Below are 18,776 nucleotides of genomic sequence, written 5' to 3' on the forward strand. Positions count from 1 at the left end.
TGGGTGATGGAGGTGTAGGGAATGGGTTTTGGAAGATGATCCACAGGGGTTCAAGATCACAGGGGTGTGAAGAGTATGACAGAATATGGGAATGTTCACTGAGTGGAAGGTGTCACTCTTCCTAAAAATGTCAGAGGTCTAGTTGAAGGCAAGTGCAGCATGAGATGGGAAAAAAAGGATCTTAGTGAATAGAGTGGGGATTACAGAGGATAGAAGTCCTTCTTCTCATGTGAAAAGGCTGGTGAGGAGGAAGAAGCAGGAATTAGCAGACCCCCTGAGCAGGAGAAGTCCCCTTGGGTAGATGTAAGATACCCAACCCCTTGCTGCCTGCCTTCAGGGGACCCAGCAGGAAAGAGAATATGTTTCATTTTTGTACACCCCCCCCCTTTTCCTCAGATGATCCATACCTGTAAAGAATTTCTGACACCAACTAGGAAAGCCTCAGGTCTATAAGGCCAAAGTTACATGTATTCCATGACTTGTATTGGACTCTCTTCCAAGTCTGCAGCTTTGTAATTCATTTAATAATAGCTATTTATATTTAGCCTGGGACAAAATAGCAGTCCAGCTTTCTATCTCTTGCTGGTAGTGAAACCTTTTTTCTTTTCCTGTTCAGTGACATAACAACTGAATCTGCTCCTTCATACATATGTATGCTCCTTATTATTCCTTTTTTCCTTCCTCTGCCCAGCATCACCTCCTATTCCAGCCATCATTGCTAAAGGTGAATTCCATTCACCTTTTCTCTGATTCAGAATTCAGGCTATGCATCCTGTACATAGTACTTGCCACTGACTGTTATGGGTGAAAGGCTAAAAATTCCCTCCCCTTTCCATTCTTCCTTCTGACTCTAGTCATCCTCCTTGTCAGCCAGCACCAGTCCATTAAGCATACTTTGAGGAGTGGAGAGGCCTCAAAGCAAAAAAACACTGGAGTGGTGGAGAGAAAAAATTCAGCAGCCACTGCTGGCAGTTCTGAAATGAGAACTAATGTTCAGGTTCCCTGAAGAACCTCCTTTACTCAATATAGCTAATACATTTCTTTTCATTACTCTTGCATTTTCTCATTTGCCTCATTTTTGAACTTGGGCAAATGGATGCATTCTTACAGGGCCATGCACCACTTTTGTGCTCATTCTATTATCTGACCTTGTTTCAACTGATTTTTGCCTCTTTAAAATTTCCACTGGTTGATAAGTTCTTTATATATCCACTTTGTTCTTTTTTTATACAACTTCTCCCTTTTTTCCTTCTCCATCAAAGTTGTGCTTATTTCTGTTTTCAGTATTACAGCTTATTTCCTCTATTAGATCTTGGGTTCATACCTATTCTTCCTCTTTGCCTTCAAGTTATACTCTGCCCAAATCTAGGATGCATGTGAAACTATGCCTGATTCACTAACAAAATTGTAGAATGATGATAAGAGATAATATAGTACTTTCTTCCAAATTACATACATGTTACCTCAGTTGTTCCTAACAGCAATCTTATCAGCAATCTTAAAATCTTATAAGGATTCTTCTATTACCACAACTTTATACATAAAGAAACTGAGACTGGAAAGAGGTAAGTGACTTAACTGGGGTCACACAGCTAGTAAGCATCTGAAATAGTATTAAAATCCCAGGCTTCTTGACACAAAGACTAGGATTCTATCCACTATGCCACCCAAAGGGAATGCAAAGACCTCTTGATTTGGAAGCAGAAGTTTAGAGTTCAAAATCTTGCTGTACTCCGTGCTACTTTTTTGACTTAGGGCAAGCAACTTCTCTGGAACTCAGTGTCATTCTCTGTAAAATTAGAGGCTAAATTAGACGGTCCCTGTGTTCTCTTCTAGGGCAGCTAGGTAGCACAATGGATAGAGTTCCTGCAAGTGAAATGGAGTCAGAAAGGCTCATCTTCCTATGTTCAGATCTGACCTCAGACATTCATTAGCTGTGTGACCTTGGACAAGTCACTTAATCCTGTTTGTGTCAGTTTCCTCATATGTAAAATGAGCTTGAGAAGGAAATGGCAAACCAGTTGAAGTACCTTTGCCAAAAAAACCTCAACTAGGGAGGGGAGCAGAGCCAAGATGGCATAGTAAAAGCAGTGACCCCCTTCAGCTCTCTCCGAAACCCCTCCATATACCTGTAGAAGTGTCTCTAAACAAGTTCCAGAGAAGCAGAATCCACAAAAAGACAGAGTGAAACAAATTTCCACCCCAAGACAACCTGAATAGTTGAGAGGAAAGGTCTGTTGCACTGAGCTGGGAGAGAAACACAGTTCAGCATGGGTGCACAGGCAAAAACCAGGCCTCAGAGAACTTGGAGCAGGCCTCAGAGGACTGAATCACAGGCAGCTGTGGCAGTTTCTAGACTTCGCAATCTACAAATGCCAAAGACAATTTACAAGGTCATTAGGAAAGGTCTGTTGGACCTCAGTGAGAGAGAAGATTGTTCTGGCCCCAGTCCTAACATAGCCTCAGGGTGGTGGTTGCTACCAGAGCTTTAGGCTCCACAGACTGTAGGGGGATCAAGTGGCTGATCAGAGGGGGATTGCAGGGATCTCTCTGCTGGTGCTGAGGCAAAATTCTCTTGCTTTGTCTGTGAATGGATCTGAATCACAGTCCTGGGTTGTGCTTCTGGGGAGAGGAGGAGCACTGATGTGGTAAAGCTTGTGGCTGCAGTACAGAGTAAATCCTCCTCATAGTTCCAAGGCAGAAAAGAGTGTTTGTGGTCACTCACAGACCAGAGCACAGGCCAGGAAAGGAGCAAACACCTTGCCTTTGATCATATCATCTTGGAAGAACTAAGAATTTATAGGTCCCTAGAAGTATCTCTGAAAACAGTTCCACAAACCCCCTAAAGCTTGAGACAGTACATTCTCCACACTGGAAGCAGACCTCTACCTTAACAAACAAGTCAATAGTCAAGTAATTGGCTGGGAAAATGAGCAAACAGCACAAAAAGTCAGACCACAGAATCTTACTTTGGTGACAAAGAAGCTCAAAACATACAACCAGAAGAAGACAACAAAATCAAAGCTCTTACATCCAGAGCCTCCAATAAAAGTATGAATTGGTCTCAGGCCATGAAAGAGCTCAAAAAGCATTTTGAGAAGCAAGTAAGAGAAGTAGAGGAAAAACTGGCAACAGAAATGAAAGTGATGCAAGAAAATCATGAAAAACAACTCAACAGCTTACTAGAGGAGATCCAAAAAATACTGAAGAAAGTAACACCTTAAAAAATAGCCTAACCCAAATGGCAAAAGAGGTCCAAAAAGCCAATGAGGAGAAGAATGCCTTGAGAAACAGAATTGGCTAAATGGAAAAGGAAGTCCAAAAGCTCACTGAAGAACATAAGTCCTTAAAAATTAGAATGGAGCAAATGGAAGCTAATGATTCATGAGAATTCAAGACATTCTAAAACAAAACCAAAAGAATGAAAAAATAGAAGACAATGTGAAATTTCTCATTGGAAAAACAACTGACCTGGGAAACAGATGCAGAAGAGAGAATTGAAAAATTATTGGACTTCCTGAAAGCCATGAAAAAAAAAAAAGCCTAGACATTATCTTTCAAGAAATTATCAATGGGGCAGCTAGATGGCACAGTGGATAGAGCATTGGCCCTGAAGTCAGGAGGACCTGAGTTCAAATCAAACACCAAATACTTAACACTTACTAGCTGTGTGACCCTGGGTAAGTCACTTAATCCCAATTGCCAGAAAGAAAGAAAGAAAGAAAGAAAGAAAGAAAGAAAGAAAGAAAGAAAGAAAGAAAGGGAGAAAAAAAAGAAAAAATTATCAAGGAAAACTGAGGGTAAAATAGAAATCAAAAGAATCCACCAATCACCTCCTGAAAGAAATCCCCAAAGGAAAACTTCTAGGAATACAATAGCCAAATTCTTGAGTTCTCTGGTCAAGGAGAAAATGTTGCAAGCAGCCAGAAAGAAACAACTCAAGTATTATGGAATCACAATCAGGATAACACAAGATTTAGCAGCTTCTACTTTAAGGGACAAGAGGGCTTGGGATACGATATTCCAGAGGTCAAAGGAGCTAGGATTAAAACCAAAAATCACCTACCCAACAACCTGAGTATAATCCTTCAGGGGGAAAAAATCATCGAATTCGGTGAGAGGACTTTCAAGTATTCTTGATGAAAACACCAGAGCTGAATAGAAAATTTGACTTTCAAATATAAGAGTGAAGAGAAGCATGAAAAGGTAAACAGGAAAGATTATTCATAAGGGATTTATTAAAGTTGAACTGTTTGCATTCCTACATGGAAAGATGATATTTCTAACTCATGAGACCTTTCTCAGTATTAGGATAGTAGGAGGGAATGTATATAGACAGAGGACACAGGGTGAGTTGAATGTGAAGGGATGTTACCTAAAACTTAAAATTAAGGGGTGAGAGAGGATTGTGTTGGAAGAAGGAGAAAGCAAGAGGTGGAATGGGGTAAGTTATCTCATATAAAAGAGGGAAGGAAAAGTTTTTACCATAGAGGGTGGAGGTGAGAGGAAATAAATGAATTTTACTCTCATCAGATTTGGCTTAAGGAAGGAATAACATACACACTCAATTGGGTATGGAAATCTATCTTACCCTACAGGAAAATAGAGGGAAGGGGATGAGAGAGGGGGAGGATGATAGAAGGGAGGATTGGGGGAGGATAATCAGAAGCAAACACTTTTGAGAAGGGACAGGATCAAATGAGAGAATAGAATAAATGGGGGTGGGTAGGATAGGATGAAGGGAAACATAGTTTTTCACAACATGGCTATTGTGGAAGTGTTTTGCATGACTACATATGTGTAATCGTTAATGAGTTGCTTGCCTTATCAATGAGGGTGGATGGAGAGGGAGGAAGGGAGAGAATTTGGAACACAAAGTTTTAAAAACCAATGTTAAAAATTGTTTTTACATGCAACTGGGGAAATAATATGTACAGACAGTGGGGTATAGAAAACTATCCTGACCTACAGGAAAGTAGAAGGGAAAGGGATAAGAGAAGGCCGGGGGGGGGGGGAGAAGGTGATAGAAAGCAGGCAGATCAGAGGAAGTGGTATTCAGAGTGCATGCCATCTTCGGGTGGGAGGAGGGGAGAGATGGGGAGAAAATTTGGAACTCAAAATCTTGTGGAAGTGAATGTTGAAAACTAAAAATAAATAAATCAATTAAAAAAAAAACAAAACCTCAACTGGGCTCACAAAGACTTGGACACAAATTTAAAAAATGACTAAACAAGTACTTCTTTTCCTTCTTAATCTATAATTCCATTAGCCTGTGGAAAACTCTAAAATTAACTATTTGTTTTCACTTAAAGTTCCCATCATTTCTTTTCCATCAGCCAGTTCCTCCTTATTGGTGACATTCATGTTCAAAATATAAATTTTTCTCAGTGGTTTCTACACCTTTTTTGAAGGATAAAATTATCATTAAATCAAAGATGTTCTTAACTGCTCTGGTTTGGCCATATAAGAAGTTTTTTAAAATATTCATTGAATATTTGTTAAATTTCCTGATTACTAAAATTACAAACAGAACAGATATTAAGATTAATCATATAGGTTAGCTATCATGGTATAATTGAGCCCCCTGAGAAACATCACAGCCCATTCTGGCCCCATTGCCCCATAATAACCACCAACCACTTTGATAAAATAGAAATATTTTAGATCTTACGATTTACAGCTGAAAGAGACCTTAGGGATAATCTAATCCAATGTCTCATCTTACTGGTAAGGAAACTGAGTCCCAGAACAATTAAGTTACTTGCCTGAACACAAAAGCTAGTTAATTAGTAGTAAACACAGCTCTCAACCTTCCTGATTTCCAGGTCAGTATTCTGTCCATTTCATTACATGGTATCCTGTATTGCAGAAATGTAAACCAGGTTTGTTTGGGAACCTTGATCTTTGCATTTTTTAAAATGAAGGTTGTGTCTTTGAATGTCAAGCAATGGAGGCATTATAGAGTCATTTACTATTTTTGTGAAGCCAGCAATTAAATTTTAAGCCAATTTAAAGGTTGTGTATTATATGTGGTTGCCAAGATTTTTGAAGGTGACCTGGGACATGTGTCTAATGCAGAACTGATCTTGTTATTACTGTAAGATTATGATTCTTTGGAATCAGCATCCTGGAATTGTCACCTAAAAAAACCCCTTAATTTTAAAAATGTTCTTTAAATGCATAGCACAACAGAAGGACAATTAAAGGTAGTCGTTGTGTATTATCATTACCATTGGTTCTGCTAATGAGTTCTGTGACTTGTTTCAGAATCGAAATGCTGCTCCTGAGAAAGCTTATCAACCTAAGTAAGTGAGTCTTTATCACTTTGCCCTTAAATAGCTTGTGTTCTGAGCCTCTGAGTTTGGGGAGCAGTACTAAAAGAAACTCTTTATAAAAGAGCTATTAGTCTTGTGCAGTCTAGGATTTGACAGCTCATGAGGTTACACAGACCATTACATTACCAACATCATTTCCAATTCCTTTGGCATCTCCTCTAGCAACTCAGGAGAAATACCTCAGCTGCTTTTGTTTCTAACCTATAACAGATTATGAAAAAAATATCTTTGTTCAGGATTTTTTTTACTCAAGTGCATTCTTTAAAGGACTATATTTTTGTGCTGTCTCCAAAATTCAGGTGGGAAAAGATCAATAAAGGCAGTTTGCAAAAGCATTTTCTTTAGCATATTAGCTTTTAGAAAGAACTTATTTAGTGATTAGAATTCACTTTTGTAGAAGTATTCTGAAATAAGCTAAATTTGAAACTATAGATGATATTTAAAGAGTTATTTGTCTTTGATTCATTTTCTTCAATTACTCTGATCTATGATCTCGCTGATATAGGTATTCCCTTCAATTACAAAAATTATACTATTCCTTGATATCTGCTCAACATATGCAAACACTTGTTCAAATCCTGCGATAAGTTTGCCACAGAGATGTCTGCCAAATGTGCAGGAGCCCTTCCTGCTTTTCTCTTGACAATAAAGGACACTAGTAGAGTACTTAGGCTGTCCACCTGTTATTTTCTCACCACACCAGGTGAGCAGCTCAAACAATCAATGAATCAATCAATCTACAAGCATTTATTAAGAGCTTACCGCTGGGCTTGAGGGTATATTCCTGAAATCCCTGCAACTAGGGAGGCTGGTTGATCTAATGGGCCTTGGGTGCCCTCTGCACTTCTAGCCTGTGCAACATAAGGACGCCCAGTTAAACTAAAACTTACTGCACATCAGGCAATATGCTAAGGGATGGTGATACAAAAGAAAGACAAAAACAGTCCCTGCCTGCAAGGAAGTCTCTTTTAATTGGGGAGACAATAGTATAGGTTTTCCTGATGACACGCTTTACTTTAAGTCTTCTTTGTAGTTCTGTATGGTGGTGTATTGCATCTTGTTCAGGCTCATCATACATCTCTCCATTGCCATTTGAAGTAGAGTGACTTTTTTTCTTCAGAGGCTAGTATTCTATAATTGGTAACTATATAACACTAGCAGAATATTGGTAGTTTTTTAAATGGGCCTTTGTTTCCAGGAGAAAGAAGGGAAAGGAGCTTTGTAATTTCCAAAAAGCAATCTAGCTCAGTTTTGAGTGAATCAAAATCTGTCCCTGTTTCCAGGCCAACAATGCATCTCAGCCATAAATTTGAATAGATTAACACAGTTCATAAATTGAGATAGTCTTAGGATTTGAAATTGATCATTTTTCAAAAGGACTAAAAATCATCATATCTGCTTATAACAAAACTCTATGTGGATTTAGAATATATTTTTGTCTCAGTATTTCTATATCTTTGTAAACTAAACTGTAATGAGTATATATTGCTAAATATTTAATTTTAAAAAAGATGTCATATGTTTCTTTATTAAAATTTGATTTTGTTTGTTGAAAAATTCTCTATAATTAAAGCATATATAGAGGTTAAAAACAGTCCATAACCATTCTCTTCCAACTTGGTGAGACAAAATCCCAGATTGAAAGGTATTAGCAAGAATAATAATAGCTGCCATTCACAACAATCCAGTGAATTGGATAGTTTAAGTGTCATTTTACTAATGAAACATTTTTGGTTCAGAGAGTTTAATGACTTTTCCAAGATCACATGCACATTGTCTGTCACATAGTAGGTATTTAATAAATGCTTATTGACTAACTGATGTGGCTAGTGTTCTGGGATGGTCCTTACTCAAGCCAGTCCTCTAGTATTTTGCACTCAATATTGTAATGAAATGAGATACTTACAGGTCATTCAAATATTTTTTAAAAAAGATTTAGTTTGACCAGTATTTGTAAAATGTCTCCCATGTGCCAGGAACTATGCTGATTGTACAAAAGAATATTCAAGAGGGATATGAATTGAAGATACCCCAAGGTTATTAAGTTAACTGAAGCTCCTGCCTCTGTGTTGCACATTGTGTCCAATAGTCGAGCATGACTGAAGTTCCTTGTCAATTTTTTTATACTCAGGTGACCAGAAAGTGATGTTGGCATCTTGAGCCTTTACTATTCTGAGCCAGTAAAATTTCCAAAATGATTTCAATATCTATAAAGAAATAAATATATTTGTATAAATAAAACAAATTAAACTTGAAAATATGTCGTGGATACATTTTCCCCCCAGAGAAATGATTTTTAAACATTTACAAGAACATCCCTGTGCTACTATAAATATAATACATATAGCATTCATTTTAACAGGAGACTATTATGACCCAAAAATTCTACAAGGATCGATAACTAAATCCTCTAACAGTGGAATTCCAGTCACCTTGAGAGTAAATGGGAGAGTGATTTTGAGCACGGTAGGGATCTAACAAATCATATCACATAAGTTCTGAGTAGTTCTTGGGATTGTCTGTTTGAGTTTACTCTCATAACAAACAGGATATACAAACTCTTTAATTCTATCACTTGTGAGGTGAAGCAAACCCACAGAAAGAAGGAAAGAATGAGAATGATTGAAACCATCTGATGTGATTTCCCTTATCTCTCCTCCTTCATACTTGCAAACCTCTGTACTCTCTGTTATTAAATTTCTTTGTTTCCAGTTTCAGACACTGAGTCAATAAACTTATTAAATACCTATCTTGTTGTCAGGCACTCTGCTAAGCCTTAGGGATACAAAGAAAGGCAAGAGACAGTTGCTATTCTCATGGAGCTCACAGTCTAAAAGAAGTGGGGGAGGAAAATAGAGTCTCCAGTCTCTACATATCCAATGAATTTCATTTCAGTTCCTGGGACAATTTAAGAAGAGATCATTAAAGAGTTCTTAAAAAGGTAAAAGGTGATTATAAAGAGCTACTATGGTTTCATCATGAACAGACAACATCAAACTAACATCTCCTTTATTGAGATTACTAAAATGATAGTTGAAGTGAATGCTGTCAATATTCCTAGATTTTAAAAATTAATTCATTAATTAAATATTACCTAGATTTTGGCAGCAATTTTGATAAAGTAATACTATTTTTCAAAGAAGATGAAGAGATATGGATATACATTTACATGCTTGTTCCTTTCAGTCCTCAGTTCTAGAGAAGATACCAAATGGAAGAAAAAGGATAATTTACTAGAGGAGAGTGGAAAACTACCAAAACTCTCCACCAAGCTTGTAGATGATCTGGAATCACACTGTAATAATATATTTGGACACTGAGTAAATAACATGAAATAATGATTGTTGTTTTTTCCTAGTACCATAGGATGCAATTGCTTTGAACATAAAACAAATCTTTAAGTTCTATGGCATTCTAGTTTCAGGTTCTTTTTTAAGAGTTATACCAACAATTCCCAGTCCACACTGGAAATTGGTCTTTGTAACTTATCCCCCATCCTATTCTAATCCCCCACCTCACTCACACCTACACACTTTCACCTTCCAAATCTTTTACAAAAACAAACAAAACATACACATACACACAATTAAAAAAAAATCCTAACTTCTCTACTAAATTTTCTTTGGTCATATCAAGCCCATTTGAAAAAAGTGGGACTTAGCTAATCTCATGGTTCTCCACTCCCAAAATCCTTGTTTTCTTTTTAATCCTCTGCCTTTTCTCCAATTTCACTGGATTTTATCCACTCTACAATTTTAGGTACCTTTAAATTGAGGCTGAATCTTTCCTTAAGAATTCAGGTACCTAAAGATGATCCTATAAGGAAGGCACCATGATACAAATGAAAGAAATCTAAATCTGTAGAACATCTGGATTTGATTAGTTATATAACTTAATATTTTGTGCAAGATAAAAAAGGGGTCCTTCAGGCCTTAGTTTCCTTATCTGTAAAATCATGCAGTTGGAATATGTCCTATAAGGCTTCTCTGAGTTCTGAATCCTGTCACCTCATGGCAAGAATACTTGGAACTCAGTACCCTCTGACCCTCTCTATCCCAGAACAACAGCCCCAGGGAAGTGTTAGGCTCCAGAAAGTATGTGGAACTGTCTTCAGTCCAAAGATTAGTTCAAAACTACTGGCTGGTAGACTAAAAAGTACCTGGCATAATTTGTTGCAGGAAAAACAAAGCTATTGTTTTGTTCTATGTTTATTTAAACACTTATATAAATCATGGAGTAGGAGGGAGTCTCTGTTTTTTCCAGTATCTTCTCCTTGTAGAAATATTTATCTTATAATGGTTATTCGTATAGAGTGTTTGTTCTTGTATCTATACTTTTAAATATTTGATGAGCTGTCATCAGGAGAAATATATCTGCAACACTTAAATCTTGAATTTACAAATCTCTGTTAACACCTTAGAAAACTTCAACTTTATCAAATAAAATACCAAAAAAATATAGAAATCAGTATGCAAATTTTTTCTATTTTTTTTTTTAGGAAAAAAGTCATAGTCATATCAGTAGAAAATAGAATATATTAGTAAGAAATATTATATGGTAAAATATGAAAAGTCTCTTCCAAAAAGTGATTATGACAGGCAACGAATCCTTCATTGGACTGATTCTGATGATATATCTGCTTTAGTTGCTTCTACTTTCAATAAATGGTTTATTGTAGAATTAAAGTTATCTCCCCATAGCTAGTACATAGGCTTACAACAATTAATTCTTCTCGTGTGTGTGGACAGGGACTTGTGCATGTAGTTAGCAGATTTTAGTGTAAATCCAAACCCTGACTCTACTCAGAGTGTGACCCTTAGGTAGGTCAGTTAACTTTCCTGTAACTCAATTTGCCATTCCATAACATGGAAATAATAGTATTTTAACTATCTACTAAGCAATATTGTTGTATGGAATGAACTTTATAAAAGATAATTGTTGCTGGAGAAGAGTCAAGAGAATACCCTAAATTTTCCGCTAATAATAGACTTAACAGTTCATTATATCAGGAAACCACCTTACAAACACTGTCTTTTTGTACATTGTATAGGGAACCTCCTTGGGTGGATTCCAAGAAAAATTTGCCACATACTAATTTCAAACTATCAATTTTATTAAGTACCACCATATTGAGCAATGGGTATATACATTAAAACATTTAAAAATTGATGTAGTCTCTGAACTTATGAAACTTGCCTTCTATTGGTAGAAGGTGGGACATAAAATATTCAGATATAATTAAATTTTGAAAGTAGATAAAATAAATGCAAAGTGATAGGGAGGAGCTAAAAACTGTGGGGCCCAGGAAACACCTAAGGAATTGGACCTGAGCTGATACTCATAGGGAGATAAAAGCATAGGAAATAGAGGAAGGAGAGAGAGGATTCCAGGCAAACAAGGGCAAGGAGGCAAGAGATGATATCTTGTACAAAGAATAGTGAATAAATTGGTTTATCTAAAGCAGTAATACCAAACTCAAATAGAAATGGTGGCCATTAAACCATGCATAAAGATTCCTGAAGGCACAGACTGACTTAGAAAACCGTATGTTAACATTATGTTTTATTGTATTTTTATTTATTTTGTTAAATATTTCCCAATTACATTTTAATCTGGTTTGGAACGTATTAGAAAGTATTGTACATGAGCAGTGGCCCAAAGACTACATGTTTAATGCCTCTGGTCTAAAGCATGGAGTATGTGAAGGAGGATAGCAAATAATAATCCAGGAAAGCTTGTGAACTGTTAGTGTTTTAGCTGCTAAATAGAGGAGTTTGTATTCCACCCTAATGGCAATAGGGGGTCACTGAAATTTGTTGAGCACCAAAGTGACTAGAAATATCAATTTAGCATCTTTGCAAAGGATAGAGTGGAATGGGGGGAGACTGGATACAGGAAGGTCAACTACATGTTTAATGAGAGAATGAAGAGTAAGAATAGTGAGAACCACGACATAAATAGAGTAGTTAGGAATTGGTATAAGCTTACAGGAAAAGACGATGAATTTAATTTTTTATATGTTGAATTTGGGATACCTATGGAATGTTAATTGGAGATATTGAGAAATTTTATATAGATGTGTGACTATAATGTGCTTGGTTTCAGAATATTTGATAACATATGATAATAGCTCTTGTCTTCTGAAGCCACAGAAAATTAATTGAAAACTCTCAAATATTAATATTAGGTATGAATAACCAGTTTTTTAAATAAATTTTTTAAAAGGATTACTTTAATGTAGGATAATTTAAACTCATTGGGCATTTCAAATAATGGACACCTGAACAATTCAAATCAATTAAGTTCCAAAGACATAAGTAATTTGATTTCTCCTCATATTAATGCATATAGGTCAAGGATAAATTAAGTCTTTGCATTCTAGGATGATTATGGCTATTATTTCTTTTAGCTTAAGGACAATGGGCAGTACTTTTAAAAAGCCATTTCAACTAAGAGAGGATCAGAGGATATTCAAAGTATGGAAAGGATTGTAAAGAACATGGTTCTTAAAGGTTATGCCAGTTAAGGGCAAGATCCAAGTGTTTCTACCAAGCTGAAAAGGCTTTATAGGTAATGGGTTTGCTTCACTGTAAGTCTTTGAGCAGATTACTGGAGATTCCTTTTTAATTCTGCGCTTATGTGACTTCAAAGCCTTCTCCATATTAAAGTATAGAAGTGTCTGACCGACATAAAAATTCCACAATAGAAGGGTTTAGCTAATTTTAACTGTACAACCCCATTTCCTTACTCTGTTTGGCTGGCTTTCTCATCCTCATACCCTTAGAACCAGTAGTTCAATCTTCCCATCTAGTGATTGGATAAATTTAATGATCTAGCTCCTTTAGAGGTAGAACATGGAAGATTTTAAAAAGAGAAGACAGGGAAGATAGAGTACAGATAACAACCCAGTTGAACTCTTCCAAAATTCCCCTACAAGCAACTTTAAAATAATGCCTCAAAACAACTTTTAGAGTGGTAGAGCAAAGCAAAGGTTGGGATGAGATTTTTTTTTTCCAGCCTGAGACAACTAGGAAGTTAGCAGAAGTCTGTGACAGTGGGGTGCAGATGTGTCCGAAGAGTACCAGCAGCACCGTCAGGAGAGTTTGCAAGCAGTAGCAGCATCAGTATCTTTGTGGGCTCTCAGCCCAGAGACATTACGGTAGACAGACAACTAACTGGTCAGAAAGAGATTGCATGTAACCCTTTGCTGGCACTGAATACAGCTAGTGTTGATTGGCAACTCTATTGCCCATAAACAGTTTTGGTTCCCAGTTGCAGGGAGGAGAGGAACACTTGTGATTGGTCACAAGGGAATGGGGGTACTGGTCACAATTCCAAAACAGAGAGGAGTAGACCAGGAGAGCAGTGACCACAGCTCTCCCTGCATCACACCACTTTTGAAACACTCAAAACATACAGATCCTCAGAACTAGCTCTGAAAATCAAAGCCAAAAAAAAAAAAAAGCCTGAAGCTTGGGACAGTGTCTTCCCAACACTTCCAGTGATCATAGCTGAAATTTAACATAAAGTTCGAAAATAGTCTGGAAAAATGAACACACAGCAAAAAAAGGAAACAAACAAAAAAGAATTTGACCATAAAAAGTCACTGTGGTCTTAGGGAAGATCAAGACCCAAACTCAAAAGAAGACAATAATGTGAAAACAGCTACAATCAAAGCCTCAAAGAAAAATGCTGTTTGGACTGAAGCCCAATGAGAACTTTGGGAAGAGTTAAAGAAAGAAATAAGAGTGGGAGAGGAAAAATTGGGAAAAGAAATGAAAGTGATGCAATAAAATTATCAACAGTTTGATAAAGAGATACACAAAAATAATACTGAAGAAAATAACACCTTAAAGAACAGAATTGGCCTAATTTAAAGAGGCACACAAATTCACTGAAGAAAGGAACTCCTTAAAAAGCAGAATTGGCCAAATGGAGAAAGAGGTACAAAAGCTCATTGAAGATAATAATTCCTTAAAAATAGAATTGGACAAGTAGAAGCTAATAATTCCATGAGTCTTCAAGAAAAAAATTTAAAAAGTCAAATTAATAAAAAATAGAAGAGAATATGAAATATCTTATCACAAAAACAAAAATAGATCAAGGAGAGATAATTTGAAAACTATTGGACTACCTGAAACCCATCATCAAAGAAAAAGCCTAGACATCATATTTCAAGAAATTATCAAGGAAAACTGCCCTGAAAGCTAGAATCAGAGAATAAAATAGGAAATAAAAGAATCCATTGATCATTATCTGAAAGAATGCCCAAAATGAAAACTCCCTGGAATATTATAGCAAAGTTCCAGAGCTCCCAGATCAAGGAGAAAGATCAACCAGAAAGAAACAATTCAAATGTCATGGAGCCACAGTCATGATCACACAAGACTAAATATCTTCAGTGCAAAGGATTGGAGGGCTTGGAATATGATCTTCTGGAAGGCAAAGTATTATATTCAATAATAATATGTCCAGCAAAACTGAATATAATCCTTCAGGGCACAAAAAGTAGATATTTCATGAAGCACAATACTTTTAAGCGTTCTTGAGGAAAAGACCAGAACTGATTAGAAAATTTGACATACAAGCAGAAGACTCAAGAGCAGTATAAAAAGGTAAACATGAAGGGGGACTCATAACACACTTAATATTTAAACTGTTTCTATTCTTATATGGGAAAATGATATTTGTAACTCATAAGAACTTTACCATTATTGGGGTCTATGTAGACAGAGCACATGACTAAGTTCATTATGTGGGAATGATCTTTAGAAAAATGAGATAGTGAGAAAGAGTAATGCACTGGGAGAAGGGGGAAAGTAGAGGTAGAATGGGAAAAAAATGTTTCTTATATAACAGACAAGGAAGAGCTTTTACAGTGAAGAGGAAAATAAAGAATAAGTGGGGGGCAATGCTTGAACCTCACTCTCATCAGAATTGGTTCAAAGAGCAATGAATACATTTACACAAATCTATCTGCCTAAATAGGGAAAAGAAGAGGAGAAGTGGATAAAAGATATAGAGGGAGTGATAAAAGGTAGGGTGAATTAATAGAGGCACTGCTCAGAAGCAAAATAGACTTTTGAGGAGAGACAGGACAAAAAGAACAAGAGAAGGAAAACTTAAAAAATAGGATGAAATAAAATACATAGTAATCATAACATAAACAAAGTAATTATTAATGAAAATGGAATGAGCTGTCCAATAAAATAAAAGTGGATAGCAGAATGGATTAGAAACCAGAATCCAACAATATGTTGTTTTTAAGAGACACACTTGAAAAGAAAGATACATGCAGAATTAAAATTAAAGGCTGCAGCAGAAGCTATTATACTTCAGCTGAAGTAGAAAAGGCAAAAGTAGCAACCATGATCTCAGACAAAGTAAAAGCAAAAATAGACCCAATTAAAAGAGATAAGCAGGGAAATTGCATTTAGCTAAAAGGTATTATTGACAATGAAGTAATATTAAAAAAATTTAACAGCAAGTTTCTCTGACAAATGCCTCATTTCTCAGATATATAGGGAACTGAGTGAAATATACAAAAACTAAAGCCATTCTCAAATTGATAAATGTTCAAGGATTCTAAACAGGTAGCTTTCAGAAGAAAACATCTTAGCTATCTAGTGTCATACAAAAATGCTAACTATGAACATAACTAGCTATTGGTTAGAGAAATGCAAATCAAAACAACTCTGAGATCATACCTATCAGATTAGCTAACATGACAAAACAGGAAAATGATAAATGTTGGAGAAGATGTGGGAAAATTGGAACATTAATGCATTGTTGGTGGAGTTATGAACTGATCCAACCATTTTGGAGAGCAATTTGGAACTATGCCCAAAGGGCTAAAAAAATGTGCATACCCTTTGACCTAGCAATAGCACTTCTAGGGCTGTATTTCAAAAAGATCATAAAAATAGGGAAAAGACCCACATGCACAAAAATATTTATACCAGGTCTTTTTCTGATGGCAAAGAATTGGAAATTGAGGAGATGCTCATCAGTTGTGGAATGGTTGAACAAGTTGTGGTATATGAATATAATGGAATACTATTGTGGTACAAGAAATGATGAGCAGGCAGGTTTCAGAAAAACCTGGAAAGATTTACATGAACTGATGATGAGTGAAGTGAGCAGAACCAGGAGGTCATTGCACACAGTAACAACCACATTGTTGATGACTATCTTTGATAGACTTAGCTCTTCCCAGCAATGCAAGGATCTAAGACAGCTCCAAAGAACTCATGATGGAAAATGCTTATCTGCATCCAGAGATAGAACTTTGGAATCTGAAAGCATAAGGAAGCATAATATTTGCCCTCCTTTTTTTAGTTGCTTTCTTTTGTTTCTTCTTTCTTGTGGTTCCTCCCATTGGTTCTAATTCTTTGTTTTTTTCAATATGACTACTGTGAGAATATTTTTAATAGGAATGTATACAGCCTATATCATATTGCATGCAATCTTGGGGAGGGAGGTCTGAAGGAAGGAGAAGAAAGTTTAAAACTCAAAAGCTTATGGAAGTGATTGCTGAAAACTAAAAATTAATTACTTAGAAAAAATGTAAAAAAATGAAAAGGGGAGAGTTTATTTCCAAGAAAATAAACAAACAAAAACATGATAAGACCTATATGAAGTGATGTCAAATGAAGTGGGAACTTGGAAATCATTGTGCACAGTAATAGTAATGTTATAATGATAATCAATTGTGAAAGACTTGGCTATTCTGATCAATACAATGATACAAGACAGTGCCAAAGGACTCATAATTAAAAAAAAATGCTATCCACCTCCAGAGAGAGAACTGATGAACTCTAAGTACAAATTGAAATATATTTTCTAGCTATATTTTTTGGTTGCATTTTTATGACATGGCTAATATGTAAATATGTTTTGCATGATTTTATATGTGTAATAGCTATCATACTGTTTGCCTTCTCAGTGGGTAGGAGGAAGGTAGAAAGGAGGGAGAGAATTTGGAACTCAAAATCTAAAAAGAATTTTTTTTTAGAATAAATAATACATATTTTTCAAAGAGAGGGAAGGGATTGAAGCTTTTATAGTCATAACACAAAATGGAAGCCTTCCCAGCTGATCACCATAATATACCTACTATGGATGTATTGGAAATTGGGTCCTTTGTTCAGCAATCCAATTTTATTTCATAATGCTTTACGTTGGGTGGTTATTTCCAATTATTTTTCTTACTGAAAATTTATATATGATTATTTGTATGTATCACATATAATTTCATTGTTTTGATGGTGTAGAGTTTAGAAATTGCACTGTGAACCTCTCTTCTTGCCATCTTGGCCTTCATGTGGATTTTAAGTGAAGGCCCAATATTAGAGGTATTGTGCTTCAACTAAATTTGTTTATAGTATTTCCAATCATGATTTTGGGATAAGATGAGCAAAAATGGACATCATCAGGATATACAATATTATGCGTAAAATATTAGCAGTAAAGAAATAATGTTAAATAATTTAATTTATCTAAAAATTTGATTCTTTTATGCCTCTGTGTGCTCGTCAATGTGAATATCTCCTCTAGTGGTGCAAATCACAAACAACACATACTTTTCATTTTGTGAAATTCCTCTCCATGTGCTATAAATCTGCCAAAGGAGTTCCACTCAACATACTGAGAGCCTTCTTGTAGATTCTTGCCATTATATGGATACCAATTCCATTACTTCTCCTCACTATACAACTGTCCATTCCCTTTTCCTACCCTATCATATCCTTTATAGTGATCATTTCTCTCTTCCAAATATTTCTCTACTGATAATATGTTATGATCTACTTATACCTAACATACAGTTCTTCATTCCTTTTTGAGTGGCTTAAAACTTTATTTAGTGATTGTAGCATTTCATAAATTACAGTCATATATCATCACCAGTAATTTTTTTTAAATGGCTCTATATTTCAGAGAGAAGCTTAAGGTCATTAAGAACACTTCACAGTTTTCCAAAGGTGTTGCAATCTGCTTACCTTTCCCTGTTCAATACGGAGACCAGTTTATTGCCTTCTTGCACTAAGTGATAGACATACATATACATGATCGACAGATTACAGGGATTGTCCATTTATTTTTTTAATCAGGGACTAAACAATAGTCATTTTGCATACACTTGGATTTTTCTACATTGATAAACTTAAGTCTTTTGAGTCATTATGGCCCTATGTTAGGTGGCTTTGCAACTAATGGAGAAGAAATTCACAGCTAATAGAGAGGATATAAAGCCAATTATTAGAAATTTATATAATCATTTATGACCCAACAAAAGTGAATGCTTTTATGAAATGGATCTACGAAGTAGAAAAATCCCAAATTATCAGAATATGGAATAGACCACTTAAATTTATAAAAAGAAACTGAGCAAACCATAAATAAACTCTCACAGGGAAAAAATCTTGCATAAAATCTTGCATA

Source organism: Phascolarctos cinereus, unplaced genomic scaffold, assembly GCF_003287225.1.
Source record: "Phascolarctos cinereus isolate Bilbo 61053 unplaced genomic scaffold, phaCin_HiC Scaffold_7;HRSCAF=346, whole genome shotgun sequence".
NCBI classification, from domain to species: Eukaryota; Metazoa; Chordata; class Mammalia; order Diprotodontia; family Phascolarctidae; genus Phascolarctos; species Phascolarctos cinereus.